Genomic DNA, 17,055 nt, shown 5'->3' with positions numbered 1-17,055 from the left:
ATTTAGACGGGATTTTATGAACCCAGTTACTGGTAACACTGGGTATGAAGCGCCGACCACTGTTTTAAAAGGTGTTCGCACGAGACGATTTTGCGTTCAACTTTTGCGTTCAACTCACGCAGGGTTGCACGAAAAAAAAGTTGAATTGCTAAATGTTGGCTGGCGACCGACTTTGTTGAAAGCGATTAGTTGAAAGGCCGTTCAACCAAAAGCAGAATGCAAAGTTGAACAATGCAAACGCCTTTTTATGGCGAGTATTTTTATATATTTAGCCATTCAATTTTTTTTCGTGCAACCCTGCATGAGTTGAACGCAAAGTTGCCTGAAATATCGCCTCGTGCGAAAGCCCTATTATAACTCACCAATCAACCATTCATCATCATCATTAAAACCGTTTCAACACATACATACATATACATATCCATATATTGAATAAGTTTTTGAAGTTCTATACCTGAATTGTTTTAAGTCCATTCATATTTCTGTGTATAAGCATTATTTTTAGTTCATAACCGTTTTCAAAAATACTTTCACGAATTATCATTCCAATTATGTACACATGTACGCTTACATGTGTGCTGTGATGTAAACCTACAAATTTTCTAGAATAAATTGAATTCTAATTGTTACAATTCGCAATTCTATTAAAATGCATTTAATACTATTTAACGCTGAATTATCACAAATAAGCATTAAATATATTACCGCTTTTCTCATTTTTCACACGACTTAGTTTAGATTTTTAATTATAAGTATCGTAGAAATACCCATTATACGCAGTGTACGGACTTTACCACTTTATTGGTAGATCTGCCAACTTTTTAGCTAAATTATATTTTCTACCATTTTTACCAACAAAGGCTAAAAATCTACCAATATCTTGTGGAAAGAAAGCAAAGAGGTTCAAATGAACATACATATTTTGTCATCGAATACACCCTAAATAAAAATGAAAAGTGAACTTTGACGGAGAATAATTGTTTGATCCTCCCTCCTATTAAATTAATACAAGGTCCGAATTAGGGCATCGAATCCAGTTTTATACGAAATTTCTTTTTGAGCATTCGGTAGTTAGTTCGTTTTTTCAATTCAAATTGAATAGGAGAAAAAACGGCTATCATCTTATTTCATTCGTTTCGAATCAAGTTTCATTTTATAAAGGCTGCCGTGATTCGGACCCAGTTTTATGTAGGTATAGATTTTTTGTTGAATATGTTATTCACGTGAAATACATTTTTGTTATTTTATATAAAAATACAATTTATCCCAAGGCGAATTCATATTAGGTGATAGCAGGAGTACAAAAACAAAAATTGCACTAAAAAAATGTACTCACAATGCCAGTAGGAATTACAAAAAGTACATTATTTTGACATTAAGAACCACCGAGGCGAAAATCCAGCTGCTCTGGTACCACCATATTTTATGAATTCGCCATGTTTTATCCTATTTGAATAACATCTATCTGATATTGTTTGTTTTTTTAAATCTACCAACTTCTACCATTTATTGCATGTAAAATCTACCAATATTAATTTTTTCGAAGTCCGTGCACAGATTATACGTAACAAATATAAAACATTTTTAAGAATGACGGTTTTAGAAAATGAAGGAATAACTGAGACTTTAGGTTCCTAATTTTAAAGCACAGTTTGCCTCAAAAAGTAAATTATTGCAAAACAAATAGCTAATTAATCATAAAATTAAGTATTTTTTATTTACAAAGTTGTATGCGTGCTTATTTAATTACAGTATTTTAAGGCTCTTACTATACTTCTTAGAACCAGCTCAAAACTAACCACATTCGTTCTAGCCCGGAGGTGACCCTTTTTGAGTGCTTTCCCATGCACAAGCGATCATTTAATAGACTTATTAGGGCCAGTTTTTCAGTGCACGGCCGTGGTTTAAACTCAGTTTAAACGCCCGATCTGGCTGGTTTAAACTAAGATCAGCCAATCAAATGTCAGCCAGCTGTTCAATTTAATCTCAGTTTACTTAAACTAAGTTTAAACTGGCACTGAAAAACTGGCCCTTATAGTAAGAACCTGGCAGAGAATCACAACAGGAGATAACGGCTTTCTGGACGATGCCTCATGCGCGTCCATGGAAAACTCGTTACCGAAAACCGCGAGATGATTCAGGAGAAAATAATCGAAAAGTTTGCTGAAAATTCGATGAGTTTGTTTTTAGCGCAAAAATGATTTAATATAAAATAGAATTTTTTAAGAAACAAGTATACTTACTTTACCCCCCGCCCCCTCCTACATTTTATCCTGGGCATACCCTTGGAACTAACGTAAAAGTTACCCACAGGTCCCAAAGTGAATATTTTCTTTCACGAACTTTAAAATTCATTCGTTAGGATTTTCCAAATACATACGTTGCATAAACATAAATCCAGTACAAAAATCTTCGAAACTACCGTTGCGAGCACGATAGGCAAAAAAATTGTGATCCCTGGATTCGGAATATTTTTTAATCCCGGGATATCGCGATGTATATCGGGACTAACATTTAGTTATAACTTTTATGAATATGAGTAAAAATTTAATATCTGATAGCATTTAAACATAAATACCATGAAATAAAAATATCAAAATATTTAAAATTTACTATAAACTGATTGTAAAACCCACATGTTTATTAAATCAGACAAAGCTTAAACATTTTCTAAATTTTATTTAAAAAACATGTGAATGAGAAACGCATACATCACAAATAACAATGTAAATACCAGGTACTTTTGAAAGTAATCTATATCTATACATACATATATATTTTTATGTATGTATATAATATAATATCCGTTTTCGTTGTTCTGACTTAACTCAAAAACTACTGGATAGATTTCGGTAAAATTTTCAGAGATTATACCTTGCATACATGGTCCTATTATAGGCTATTAGAAAACTCGCTAAATGGCGCTAGGGTCGTGTATTTTACAAAAGTCGTATTTAACAACCGATTTCGCTCAAACTCAAAATGTGTACTACCTCCATTATGAAAAATATGTATGCGAAAAATAGATCCGCTAGATGGCGCCGGATTCGTATTATTTATAAAAATCGTATTTATGAACCGATTTCTTTCAAATTTTAAATGTAAGCTACCGCGTTCGCGAAAAATGGACCTGCTAGGTGGCGCTCGAGTAGTCACTTATGAAAGTCGTATTTATTAATCGATTTCGTTAAAATTCGCAACGGGAGGTATTCAGAAACCCACACGGAGTTTGGTCTGCCTGGGCTTTATGTTTATCTGAGACGAATTTACTTTTCAGATGGCTAAATCAAGGATGCGTTTAAGTATGCTTAAAATACCGCAACATTGTGTAAGCGCACCTTTGCCTGACGCCCTCCTGTTATTACAGGAGTAAGACTCAAGGAAACCAGTTCATAAATATTAGGACGAATTGTAAAAGTGGCGAATTGACAGGGAAAGATTCGACCACATCCGTCCAAGAAGGAAAACGGTTCGTATAGTAATGGCTTAATTTGAACGATATTCAAAAGATCGCATGACTCATTTAGCCAATGTACGGGAAACTTTTCCTCCTGTGGGGCAGCGAAGATCCTTGGCCCTACTATAACTGAAAGCGCTCATCTGTGCTCTTGAGTTTCCTTACAAGGGCTTTTATTGGCTTACATGGTACATCGGACCAATGCTGAGGTTGCAAGATCATAGAAGAATATTACGCTCGCCTGGCAGAGATCTCACAGGTGGAAATAAGACCATTGGTAAAACTCACGACATCCCAAGGGATTAGTATTTCATATGGTATCAGAGCTACTATTCTTGGCCTATGTGTGGGGAGGATACTGCTCTTTAGTCGTTTCAATTTAAGCTAAAATATTTACTTTACAGGACCACCTTTGCTTTTAAACGCTATTTTTGTATTGTCCAATACAAAAGATCTTATTAGGCGCCGCGAAGAAAGTGGGCATTGACTAGTAATTAATAAAAAAAAAAAACATTAACCAAAAATATAAAAGAAACAATTTCTCTAAACATGTTTATTTAACTCTATAAAGAAATGGCGAATTGTTTGCCACTTTTTTCGCAATTTACTCCAAGTGTACGAGTCAAACGGATCTCAGAATCGGATTCAGCGGGTGGAAAAACATGTTGGTAGGTGGGTCTGGTTAAAAACACACACGCCGTTTTTGTGCGGTGTAGTTATTATTGCACTTAAAATGTGTTCTTAAGAGCATTTAAAGCGGAGTCTTCTTATATTGACATAAAGTTGTTATATACAAAACCTACTGACGAAAAACATATTTCGACCTCAACACTTTTTGGCTGAACTGTCAAAAGGTAGTCATAGGATATTTGAAGATAATAACCCCTATCCCCTCCATTACAAAATATTTGAACTTCTTTTACCAGCACGTCGGATAATTTTAAATTTTTTTTTTTTGGTTTGAGAAAGTTTCAATATATACATTTAAAAAATTATGTAACTTTCCTTAAAACCTTCTGGTTCGTTTACATTAGCGACGCTATGAGTACATTCACTAAAATCTTCTCCAAAAAAAGGCTCGGGCTGCAATTCTAAAAGTAAAGTTTCTAGCTCTTTGTTAATTGTATTCGAAGCGGCATTTTACAAAAATTATACTTCAAATTCATAAACAAGTTCTTACCATCAATTCGATATTTAAATGTTTCGTGATCCAGGGATTAACCTTATGTTGGGTTGCCAGATTTTTTATGCGGGAAATCAGTACGTTAGACTTTTTCATGCTAAAAAAATCAGTACTTTTCAGTAAAGTTTTATTCAAAGCGAAATTATGAATGTAAATAACAGATGATACTTTAAAAGTCAGTGTACTTATTTTTAACAATATTTTGGTATATAATGAAAACATAGTTTATAAAAAATTAAAATGTTATTTATTTTAACATGAGTGTACACTAGAGGTATACGCCGCCGAGCCACGCCGCTGCCGCCGCCGTTTTTTGTCATTCCTACACGCGCCGCCTCCGAGTTACGAAAATATCGGGCCGGTGGCGGCGGCGGCAGCGTTCGGCGCCTAAGGAATTTTGTACAAAATTTTCATGATGTATGTACATTGAATACATCGTTTGAAGGAACTAAATACTACTTGTATAAAACACAATTTTTCGAAATAAAAATTACATTTAAAAATTTTTTTTTTTAGCATAATTTGGGCCACTGGACAAGAATGTGATCTCCTTAATTTTTCTAAAAGTAGCGTAACTCAGAAAAAATGTAGGTAACATATTTTTCGACGAAAGCGTTTATTACAGTTAAATTAGGGTCGAATACTGGTAATCTAACGATTTCTTTCCGCAGTAGACAATTCTTTTCAATACTAAAACAATACTACTTCTTTATACACCTACTACAACAATAAGAAAGTTATAACACACCAAAAACTTTAACGCCAATATCTCAGAAAGCAGTTATAATAGAGCGGCCTCTTTGCATATACCTCCTCAATTATTGGAGATAAAACAAAGACAAGTTGATTTTTCTATGTATTTTTTTTTAATATTTTAAACAAACACATTTTTTGCTAATATTTATAATCGTAAGTTATTTTATTCTGGGGTCCCACATACGTATACAAGTAGGTGGCTGTGTGAAAATTACGTTAGCATTCCTTAGTGGTGGTTTTGCTCCCTCGCATCGCAATGTTTTCTACACAGGGTTAAAGTTCCCTCTTTATGGTAAACATTAGTATTATTTCTCATTACATTAACCATCTATAAGCCATTTTTTCAACAGTGGGCCAAAAAGGCCCGTTCTGGTTCGAGTTGATGGGTTAAACTTTTGGGAAAAAAGTAGACGAACCTTGTTCAATATGTAATCCGCAAAAAATCGTAAGAACTCCGTAATTTAACATAACGGTTGATAAGATTATTGCAAAAATTTATTGAGAGCGACACAAATTACCCCAATAACTAAATTTTAAAAGTTTTTTATTTCTTTAAATTTAAATAGTACATACGGATCTGTAGAGAACATAGACATCCGTGTGTGTATGTATGTATATACCTCAGACTAGAGCTCTCGATTTTGTTCGCACATTTTCAAACAGCCCGGGTATATGAGCAGCGAGTACTCGCACACTTCTTCAATGCTCATTACTCGAAAATATTCGAGCATGAGCTCGAGCAATTCGAGTTTTTTCGAGTACTTTGAGCAATGTTTTTTTTTTTATATTGACATTTTTGGTAGCAACTTTTTAAATTTTTCAAATTATTGATATATAATGCAAAGATTGTTACATTGGTATTTAATAATATAATTTATTTAACATAAATTAGAAAGCAGCTGCTGACAAATACAATTTACAAATTTTCTTTTGTTTATGAAATTGTTCAAAAACTCGAAAATTTTGAACAAACATTTGAGCAGTTGAGCAATGAACGAGTTTCGAGCGAGTATTGAGCTACTCGCATTGCTCGATACCCGGGTATCTAGAGCTCTACCTCAGACCTTCTTCTGTTCGCCCATCAAACAGCGCCAGACACTCTAAATTTCAATTCAAGTAGGAAGTAACAATATTTAAAACTAATTCAATAATGAAATAAATAGAATTATAATAAAAGAATAATTGGCATGGCGAATGCCTAACGCTGACAAGTTGAAATGATAAAATTAGTAGCCTCTTGGCTCTTTGAAATCTACCTTATGAGCAGTAGCGACGGCGTTTCCAGACGAGCCGGCGTCGCCGCCGAAGCCGAATATTTTTGAAGTTGACCACGCCGCCGCCGCAAAGCCTGTCGGCGCAAACCCCTAGTGTACACTAGGGTGGTCCAAAAATGCATGTGAAAAAGTAAAGTCGGAATTTTTATGCTCTCACCCCCTAGGCTTGTTCTACACCGAAAAAAATATACCCTAATAAAAATATACCTAATATTTTGAAATCAAAAAATATTTAGAGGTCGTTCAAATCGCCTATAGTTTTCCATGAATTTTATTTGGGCAAAAATAACTTTTTGTAGAAATGGTATAGAATAGTTTAAAATCAATATTTTTCTATCAGAAAAGTCTGTTTATCTGCAGGAGATTCCCAGTAATAATACCCAATTTTTTATTTAACCATTTTTTCATTGCAACTATAATTTATAGGTCCACCAAAAACACCGAAAAATGCAATGGGGCAACCAATAAATAATCGTTAGTATTAAAAAATGGTTAAATAGACAATTGGGTATTGTTATTTAAAGTCTCCTGAAGAGAACCAGAGTTTTCCGATCGAAAAATATTCACTTTCAAGAATTCTATACCATTTCTACGACAAAATTTATTTTTCCCACATAATAATTCACGGAAAACTTTGAACGCTTTGAGCGATCTCTAAATATTTTTTGATTTCAAAAGTGTATACTTCAAAAGGGTATACTTTTTTTCGATATGGAACAATCCTAGGGGGTGAGAGCATAAAAATTCCGACTTTACATGCATTTTTGGACCACCCTAGTGTACAAATCATTGTATACAGGAGCCAATAAATTATTTTATATTTATGACATTTTTGAATAGCATTAATGAGATCATTTCCATTTTCAGTGGTTAAATAGTCAAAGAATTATATACATTTAATGTTAAAGTTACTTTTAATTTGGAGTTCAGTTTGAAAAACTTTAATTAGAAGCCGGTTTCTCTCTTTGCGCAAGGAAGCAAACCTTATACTTAAAATCCTATCAGTTGCTTCGTTTTACATATTTTTTCAAACTGTGGAAAAGTATTACTTTTTAAGAACTTCCTCTATATATCCTCATGGAAAGATTAAAAGCCTGATTATGGCAACTTAACTTAACAGAACGTAGACCTTAGAGAATCAAAATGAAACAAATTTCGACGTGGCATTAAGTTACGTTAAGTTTCGGCTGTTCAATTATAACACCCGATTTACACGATTCAAGTACTTGAAAGCAATTCTTGCTCATTGTATTTTGTGTTTTCTATTTGCTTTTACACGTTTCAATTCTGTTGAACTCAAGTTTTTGGTTCTTTAAATGGGAAGCAACGAAAATGCCAAAAGCAAAGCAAGAAAGTTGAAACGACTTGACGGTACAGACGCATGTGTACTCGTCCCTTTTCTTCTCACCCCCTCTCTTCCACATGCGAGCAGAATTGAATTCAATACTTGAACTGTGTAAAAGCAGTCTAAGCAACACCCATTTAACAGAATTTTTAAGATAGAGCTGTAAGTTACGTTAAGTTGCCATAATCAGACCATACGAATTTACTAAAAAAAAGTAGGTATCTAACTCTATATCTTGTATGCAAAACTCTTTTACAATGTCAATAAATTGAGAAAAAAGAATTGTAAAGCTGAATTTACATGAGGCGATTTTTTAGGCGATTCAATATAGCTCAAGGAAACTCGCTCATGTAAATGGGGATTAAAAAATCACTTGCCTCAAAGTAGACAGAAAGAACTTTTGCAGGCGATTATCGCCTCCCAAAAAATCGCCTTATCTAATAATAATAATAGATTGGCGCCTACACATATGTTAGCGTTTGGCCGAGCTTCTCCTCCGACTTGTGGTGTGCGCCTTGATGTTGTCACACAAAGCGGAGGGACCTACAGTTTAACGAACTCCGAACGGCGATTGTATTTTTATGAGAAGCTGTTTTTCATGGCAGAAATACACTCGGAGGTTTGCCATTGCCTGCCGAGGGACGACCGCTGTTAAGAAAAAACCTCTATATTTTTTGCGATGTTGCTTTGACCAGGGCTTGAACCCAGGTGCTGATGAGTAAAAGCGCGCACTGCTTACCACTACACCACAGCGGCCACAGGCAGCTTAAGTTATAGGCAAAAGCCATTCGAATATTCAAATTTGCTGTTATTAAACTGAAAGATATTTTCGAGATAAGTAACATCACTCGACAAAAAAATGCCAGCCTTCTTTTTAAATAATTTAAGCTCATCATATTATCGCAACTGGTACGTAACGACCGGCGATATGCCCATAAAACTATTGATATTCTTGTTGTATTAATTTCTTGGGCATATCAAACATTGTTTGAAACATTTCAACTACAATTCAATTATTTGCTTCCTACTTTTTACAGTGCAGTTTAAGCAAGTTCCAACGATACGTAAAAACCTTAAAAAAATCAAAAAGTATTTTCACTGGACACTCAGCTGATTTTGCAACCGCGAAAATTATTGACCGGCAAAAGAGAGAAGCAACCAGATATACTCTAGAGAGCCTGAGGATTATGGAGAAACGAGAAAAGACGATAAACAAAAAATAAGATACAGACAACATAGCGGCCGCTTATAAAAAAAAAATCAGTACAAATAAGTAAAAATTTTGAAAAATCAGGACATTAGCGTACTGATTGAAGAAAATAATAAAATCAGTACAAGAGTTGAAAAATCAGTACTGTACTGATAAAATCAGTACGTCTGGCAACCATAACCGTATGACAACAAATTTCATGATATCCTGATTGACTTCAGATTTCATGATATCCTCAACAAACGTGTTTTACGTCATATTACCATGGGTGGGATTGGATCATCTGGCCCAGAGATCTGGTAATTTTTCGACTTTTACCCCTTACGTCAACAGCTGCATACCCGGGTATCTGTGGGTATGTATCTGAAATCGCATGAAAATATGTATGTTGATACTATTGAAAAGTAAACTTTATTCCGAATAAGATTCTTAAAATAATATAAGAATATAATTCCGAATCGAATTCCTAAAATAATGCACGAATATAATGATATTATAGTAAGACAGTACTTGTAAAATAAAAAATATGAATAAATTGAAATTACTGATTTTTTAACTACATCGAGATATTGCATTGCAGCATATTAGTAGAATATTCTGCACACACGGGTCTTTTGCACAATATGCAGGTTTGCTTGTTTGGCGGATGTAGAAAATTACCATTTGTTTTTATTCTGCCCGCACTGTAATGTTTTTCCTTGCCTCCTAAATACCAACATCCATTATCCTCAAAGGACCGCCGTTTATTGTTTCAATGATGTTGCGTGTATTCTGGTTTTTCGACTGTTAGTAGCTCTCACTTCTATTTCAGGTTCTGCCAGTTGCTCACAAATTGATAAAGGAACATCTTAGTCGGATTTCAGACGTCTTCAGGGGTGGGCGATTCTCGACGTAAATTATGTACGTAGTAAAGACAGCTACATCCAGAATATTATAAGAAAATGCCAAAGGTCGTTTGGTTGAATATTCTGCAAGGCATTTATCTATGTTACCAACGCCACATTTGCTATGGTTTAATTTAATATCAATAGTGACTTCTTATGGCCTTTTACTTCGGTTGTCTAATGCATTCTTGAAAAGACCAACTGATTTATTATTCTTCGGCACGTACTGGTCCATATTTTTAAACCTGAGTATGTTGTGGGTGCGGAATCAGGCAGTTTGTGGTGGTGGAGCAGCTTAAATTGTTCCTTCTTTGGCAGTATAGTTTTCCGGTATATCGCCAAGTTCTTCAAGATCTTCCGGGTCGTATTCCGATAGCTCGATTTCTTCTATATCGGAGTCAACTGGACTTACATCATCTTCGTTATCGGCCACATTCTATTCAGATACGAAAGGCTCGTCGTCACTATTTTCCTCTCCTAAATTTTCGAACCTCTTGCGAATGTACCCTTGCGGAGTGGAGTGAGCCATTCACCATTTGCCATTTTTACTTTTATAAATTTTATTTCGTTGCGTAACACTTGGTTATAAAAACATTATATCCCTTCAGTCTCCAAGTTCGCACTACACGTATTCAAGTAAATAGTAGATCTTAAGTTCTTTTTTGCCTACAAGTTCTTCAGGTTGGTTCAAGTTTTGTACTACCTAATGTAACAAGAAACATCCCAAGAATTATTTGCGTCTACCTGCAAAAGCCCATTTTCAAGAATCATAAGTTTTGTACCTAAACAGTCCTTTTTGTTTACATTCAAAACCAATGATCATAGAGTGTGTTCTTGGAAACTCATTATTTGTACAGTAAAATATCATATTTCTTCACATATTTAAAACAAACGAATTTCTGCAGAAAATAACAATAAAAACTTATCCCGTTTAAAAGAAATGTGTTAAATACTAACATTTTCGTACCAACAACACAATGCCGTTTCCCATACAAAATGTATGTGCATACCCGGGTATGCTGCTGTTGACGTAGGTATAATTTTTCTGCTGTAGGGGGTTAAGGCAAGCAAGTCCCGGTGTTTTCGAGATTTTCGGGATTGGCTATCCCTAGTACGTATGTACACATCCCAACCATGAGTCATATAAGGAATTCTGGCGTCCAGCGTTTCAGCAATTGATAAGGAAAATAGTGAATCAGCTAGAATACTCATGCATACATAAATATGTATGTATATACATATGTATACATATATATTTGTTATTATATATTTATGTAAATACAGTCGTAAACAGTGTTGCCGCGCCGTCCCAAGAAAATGTATCAACGACCTAGCCAAAAATGTATCCAAATGTATCCAATGTCCTTTTTTATCTATCCACCTCATAATTTTTAAGAAAATCAAACATTTTCAAGAAAAAGACATAATTTAACCCATCCTAAGGACTTGGAATACATGTATATATATTTTTATTTTTCATAAAATCAAACATTTGTAATTTAAATTTATAAATTACATTTTTTGCGCATAAATATTTTGCAAAGTAAGTATAATGAATAGTAATTAATATGGTACATTTGTACCTGTACACTCTAAAAAGTGCATGTAAAACTACTACTGAAAAGTATCTATTTTTCAACAAAAATCTGTATAAATATACGTATAAGATATTCAGGATTTGATTTTGAACTTGAGGCTTTTAAAATATATAAATTAATATACACATGAAATGTTTAAAATTGCAAACATTTTTAAACTAAAAATACATTTTCTAATAATAATAATATGCGCAAATAAACACACAATTTTAGAGTGTATTTAAAGTCTTTTCAGTAAAATTCATACAAATTTCCTTAAATAAATCAAATTTAGTTTTTTAAACAGTGTGTTTTACCTACGTTGAGATCTTCTTTCTTTTTAAATTAACAAATGAAAATATGTTATATGAAACAGATTACTACTGAAAGAGTATCTATTTACTTTATGTATATAGTGAGATCTTGTTTAAAGCATCCTTTTTACTAATTAAATCAATTGCACTTATACCTATTTTGGTGAGATCTCTTCATATCGCACGTTTAATAATATAACGAAGTATTTCAAATTTCAATTTTGTGGGAAAACGCAATCAAAGTTTTATCATTTCATACAGTTGGTATACAAAAATACGGATGGAAAGGCACATATCTTCGCCATATTTGGGAAGTTTGGTTATCTGTTGGACTGAACATATTCTACTTATCAAGCTTATTAATTGCATAATAAAATCTCCAAAAACTTAAATTTTGAGTTACACCACTCTACTAGTAAAAGTGCGATATGTTCATTGCTTCGTTCACAAAAAATAAAATGCTTTAATTTCACACTTAAGTAGTGCTTTTTAATACATTTAGAAACGTGATGCTTTCTATCATCTTTAATTAAAATCGATTTTTGAACGAAAAAACTTAATAGAAACTATACAATTTTGGTCTATTTAAAAAAGTATCCACATTTATACTGATCGGAAAAAATAAGTATCTCGCAAAAATTGGTCTAAAAATGTATCCAATTGCATAATATTTAGATGCAAAAGGCATCCCTGGTCGAAAATTTGTATGGTACAAATGATTGGACTTGGCTGCGTATATGCACGTTGATACATACATATATGTACAAAACAATAGGTATGCGACATTTGGACTTGTTTTGACTATTTTTTTTCTTTTGTTTCTAACCGACTTCAAAAAAAGGAGGAGGCTATCAGTTCGTCTGAATATTTTTTTGTGTTTACTATCTACTAAACCAAAGCGTCAGCGTTGTCTGGCTCACAAAAAAACTCATGCCCATACAGTTTGTATGAAGCAGGGATGGAATTTCAAAATTTCAAAATGTGCCTAATGGTATTCGAAAATAGTGCCGAAAAGAAGATGAAAGTGCCACAAAATTAAATCTCTTTTCAGGCATTTTAAGAACAATATATTTTTAGGAATAATATTTTTAAAATATACTGAAGTAATATAATAATTATTAATTAACTAAATTATTACAGTAAATCACTTTTATAAAGGATTCCTTAGACATATATATATATATAGAGGGGAAATACTACGAAATATAGCTACTCTGAAATTTTTACACACATACATATGTATGTATGTACCTATAAGGGATGCCAATCCCGGGATCCCGGAATCCCGGCGTTTTTGCTTGCACTAATCCCGGGATCCCGAAAATTTTGAAATATCGAATTGATAGTAAGAATTTGTTTATGAATTTTGAAGTATAATTTTGTAAAATGCCGTTTTGACTGCAATTGCAGTCTGAGCCTTTTTTGAAGAAGATTTCAATGAATTTACTCATAGCGTCGCTAATGTAATCTAAACAGAGAGTTTTAAGGAAAATATGGAATATCGCTAGCTTAGAGTGAAAAGTTGCTAAGTCCAATTTTTATGAAAACTCATATTTTGATATAGGAGGCTAGAGAAATTGAATACGCATCGTTTCGAAAATTATAAAGGTACTTGTTTTATTTTTTCCTATAGCCATTTTCTTTAACTACTTCGCAAGACTTTGAATCAAACATTTCGCGCGTTTAAAGCAAAGCAAAACTCCATAAGAATCAGAAGGTTTGATATTTATTAAAATATGTCGTATTATTTTGGCCTTATCGAATTTTCGGAGCTTTTTTTGGCCTTAGCAAATTTTCCTTTCATTGAATATAAACGAGAAAACATAAAACGAGGACCTTTACCCTTTTCGAAACAATGCAATTTTANTACAATTTTGGTCTATTTAAAAAAGTATCCACATTTATACTGATCGGAAAAAATAAGTATCTCGCAAAAATTGGTCTAAAAATGTATCCAATTGCATAATATTTAGATGCAAAAGGCATCCCTGGTCGAAAATTTGTATGGTACAAATGATTGGACTTGGCTGCGTATATGCACGTTGATACATACATATATGTACAAAACAATAGGTATGCGACATTTGGACTTGTTTTGACTATTTTTTTTCTTTTGTTTCTAACCGACTTCAAAAAAAGGAGGAGGCTATCAGTTCGTCTGAATATTTTTTTGTGTTTACTATCTACTAAACCAAAGCGTCAGCGTTGTCTGGCTCACAAAAAAACTCATGCCCATACAGTTTGTATGAAGCAGGGATGGAATTTCAAAATTTCAAAATGTGCCTAATGGTATTCGAAAATAGTGCCGAAAAGAAGATGAAAGTGCCACAAAATTAAATCTCTTTTCAGGCATTTTAAGAACAATATATTTTTAGGAATAATATTTTTAAAATATACTGAAGTAATATAATAATTATTAATTAACTAAATTATTACAGTAAATCACTTTTATAAAGGATTCCTTAGACATATATATATATATAGAGGGGAAATACTACGAAATATAGCTACTCTGAAATTTTTACACACATACATATGTATGTATGTACCTATAAGGGATGCCAATCCCGGGATCCCGGAATCCCGGCGTTTTTGCTTGCACTAATCCCGGGATCCCGAAAATTTTGAAATATCGAATTGATAGTAAGAATTTGTTTATGAATTTTGAAGTATAATTTTGTAAAATGCCGTTTTGACTGCAATTGCAGTCTGAGCCTTTTTTGAAGAAGATTTCAATGAATTTACTCATAGCGTCGCTAATGTAATCTAAACAGAGAGTTTTAAGGAAAATATGGAATATCGCTAGCTTAGAGTGAAAAGTTGCTAAGTCCAATTTTTATGAAAACTCATATTTTGATATAGGAGGCTAGAGAAATTGAATACGCATCGTTTCGAAAATTATAAAGGTACTTGTTTTATTTTTTCCTATAGCCATTTTCTTTAACTACTTCGCAAGACTTTGAATCAAACATTTCGCGCGTTTAAAGCAAAGCAAAACTCCATAAGAATCAGAAGGTTTGATATTTATTAAAATATGTCGTATTATTTTGGCCTTATCGAATTTTCGGAGCTTTTTTTGGCCTTAGCAAATTTTCCTTTCATTGAATATAAACGAGAAAACATAAAACGAGGACCTTTACCCTTTTCGAAACAATGCAATTTTAATTTATCTAGCTTCCTATATCCAAATATGATTTTTCATTAGAAGTGAAGTTAGCAACTTTTCACTCTAAGCTAGCGATATATGAGCTTTACAATCAGTTCATCGTAAATTGTAAATAGTTTTATTTAATGGTATGATTAAAAGCTTCCAGATATTGAATTTTTATTCATATTCATAAAATTTATGACTCAATTTGAATCCCGGGATAAATCCCGGGAGTACCTAAAAAATATCCCGAAATCCCGGTATCCAAATTTTCCTGATATGTTGGCATCCCTAGTACCTATATGCGAAATAATGGCAGTGAGACATTTTGACCAGTTTCGCCTATTCTTTTCATTGATTATTTTTCGGTTTATTTTACATAGTCTAATTCATAATTTAATAAACACACTATAGGTATGCTCACAAATCGGCATTTCAAATTTGTACAAAAATTATATAAATTCAGCAGGTTTTCGCAACAACAAAATTTGAATTCAGAATATTTATGGGAATTCCAAGTTTTCGATTTTATGCATTTTTTCATATAAATTGTGTTCGAATATGTTTTAAATTGATGAAAATGTATGACACCATCAGAAAAAAAATATCAAAAATCATCGGGATATTGCAGAAACTTGCACTTTTATTTAATGGACTATAAANAATTTTGTAAAATGCCGTTTTGACTGCAATTGCAGTCTGAGCCTTTTTTGAAGAAGATTTCAATGAATTTACTCATAGCGTCGCTAATGTAATCTAAACAGAGAGTTTTAAGGAAAATATGGAATATCGCTAGCTTAGAGTGAAAAGTTGCTAAGTCCAATTTTTATGAAAACTCATATTTTGATATAGGAGGCTAGAGAAATTGAATACGCATCGTTTCGAAAATTATAAAGGTACTTGTTTTATTTTTTCCTATAGCCATTTTCTTTAACTACTTCGCAAGACTTTGAATCAAACATTTCGCGCGTTTAAAGCAAAGCAAAACTCCATAAGAATCAGAAGGTTTGATATTTATTAAAATATGTCGTATTATTTTGGCCTTATCGAATTTTCGGAGCTTTTTTTGGCCTTAGCAAATTTTCCTTTCATTGAATATAAACGAGAAAACATAAAACGAGGACCTTTACCCTTTTCGAAACAATGCAATTTTAATTTATCTAGCTTCCTATATCCAAATATGATTTTTCATTAGAAGTGAAGTTAGCAACTTTTCACTCTAAGCTAGCGATATATGAGCTTTACAATCAGTTCATCGTAAATTGTAAATAGTTTTATTTAATGGTATGATTAAAAGCTTCCAGATATTGAATTTTTATTCATATTCATAAAATTTATGACTCAATTTGAATCCCGGGATAAATCCCGGGAGTACCTAAAAAATATCCCGAAATCCCGGTATCCAAATTTTCCTGATATGTTGGCATCCCTAGTACCTATATGCGAAATAATGGCAGTGAGACATTTTGACCAGTTTCGCCTATTCTTTTCATTGATTATTTTTCGGTTTATTTTACATAGTCTAATTCATAATTTAATAAACACACTATAGGTATGCTCACAAATCGGCATTTCAAATTTGTACAAAAATTATATAAATTCAGCAGGTTTTCGCAACAACAAAATTTGAATTCAGAATATTTATGGGAATTCCAAGTTTTCGATTTTATGCATTTTTTCATATAAATTGTGTTCGAATATGTTTTAAATTGATGAAAATGTATGACACCATCAGAAAAAAAATATCAAAAATCATCGGGATATTGCAGAAACTTGCACTTTTATTTAATGGACTATAAAACTGCAAACTTAGAATCTTTCCAAAAGTTCTGAATTAAAAGCTTTTTGTTGCGAAAACTTACTTTTCGTACTGCGTATTCACAATAGCATTCAGCGGCTTGTAAATA

General features: G+C 32.9%; 1 protein-coding gene across 18 annotated transcripts in view; it reads left to right on the top strand.

Moving 5' to 3' along the window:
- Positions 1–17,055, top strand: part of Zasp52 (Z band alternatively spliced PDZ-motif protein 52) — a 442,143-nt gene that overhangs the window by 60,846 nt on the left and 364,242 nt on the right. The window contains exon 1 of one of the 18 annotated variants that reach the window (XM_017628644.1): positions 9,342–9,580. The exons of the other annotated variants lie outside the window; for them this stretch is intronic. The gene's annotated coding sequence lies outside the window, so the exon portion shown is untranslated. Of the gene's footprint in view, positions 1–9,341; positions 9,581–17,055 lie in introns of those variants that run through there. 18 annotated transcript variants of the gene reach the window in all.

The sequence above is a fragment of the Rhagoletis zephyria genome, unplaced genomic scaffold (assembly GCF_001687245.7).
Source record: "Rhagoletis zephyria isolate East Lansing unplaced genomic scaffold, Rhagoletis_zephyria_1.1 Rzeph_scaffold_00077, whole genome shotgun sequence".
In the NCBI taxonomy this organism is placed as follows: Eukaryota; Metazoa; Arthropoda; class Insecta; order Diptera; family Tephritidae; genus Rhagoletis; species Rhagoletis zephyria.
The sequence above is the reverse complement of the archived record's forward strand: the minus strand, read 5'-3'. Positions and strand labels throughout refer to the sequence as shown.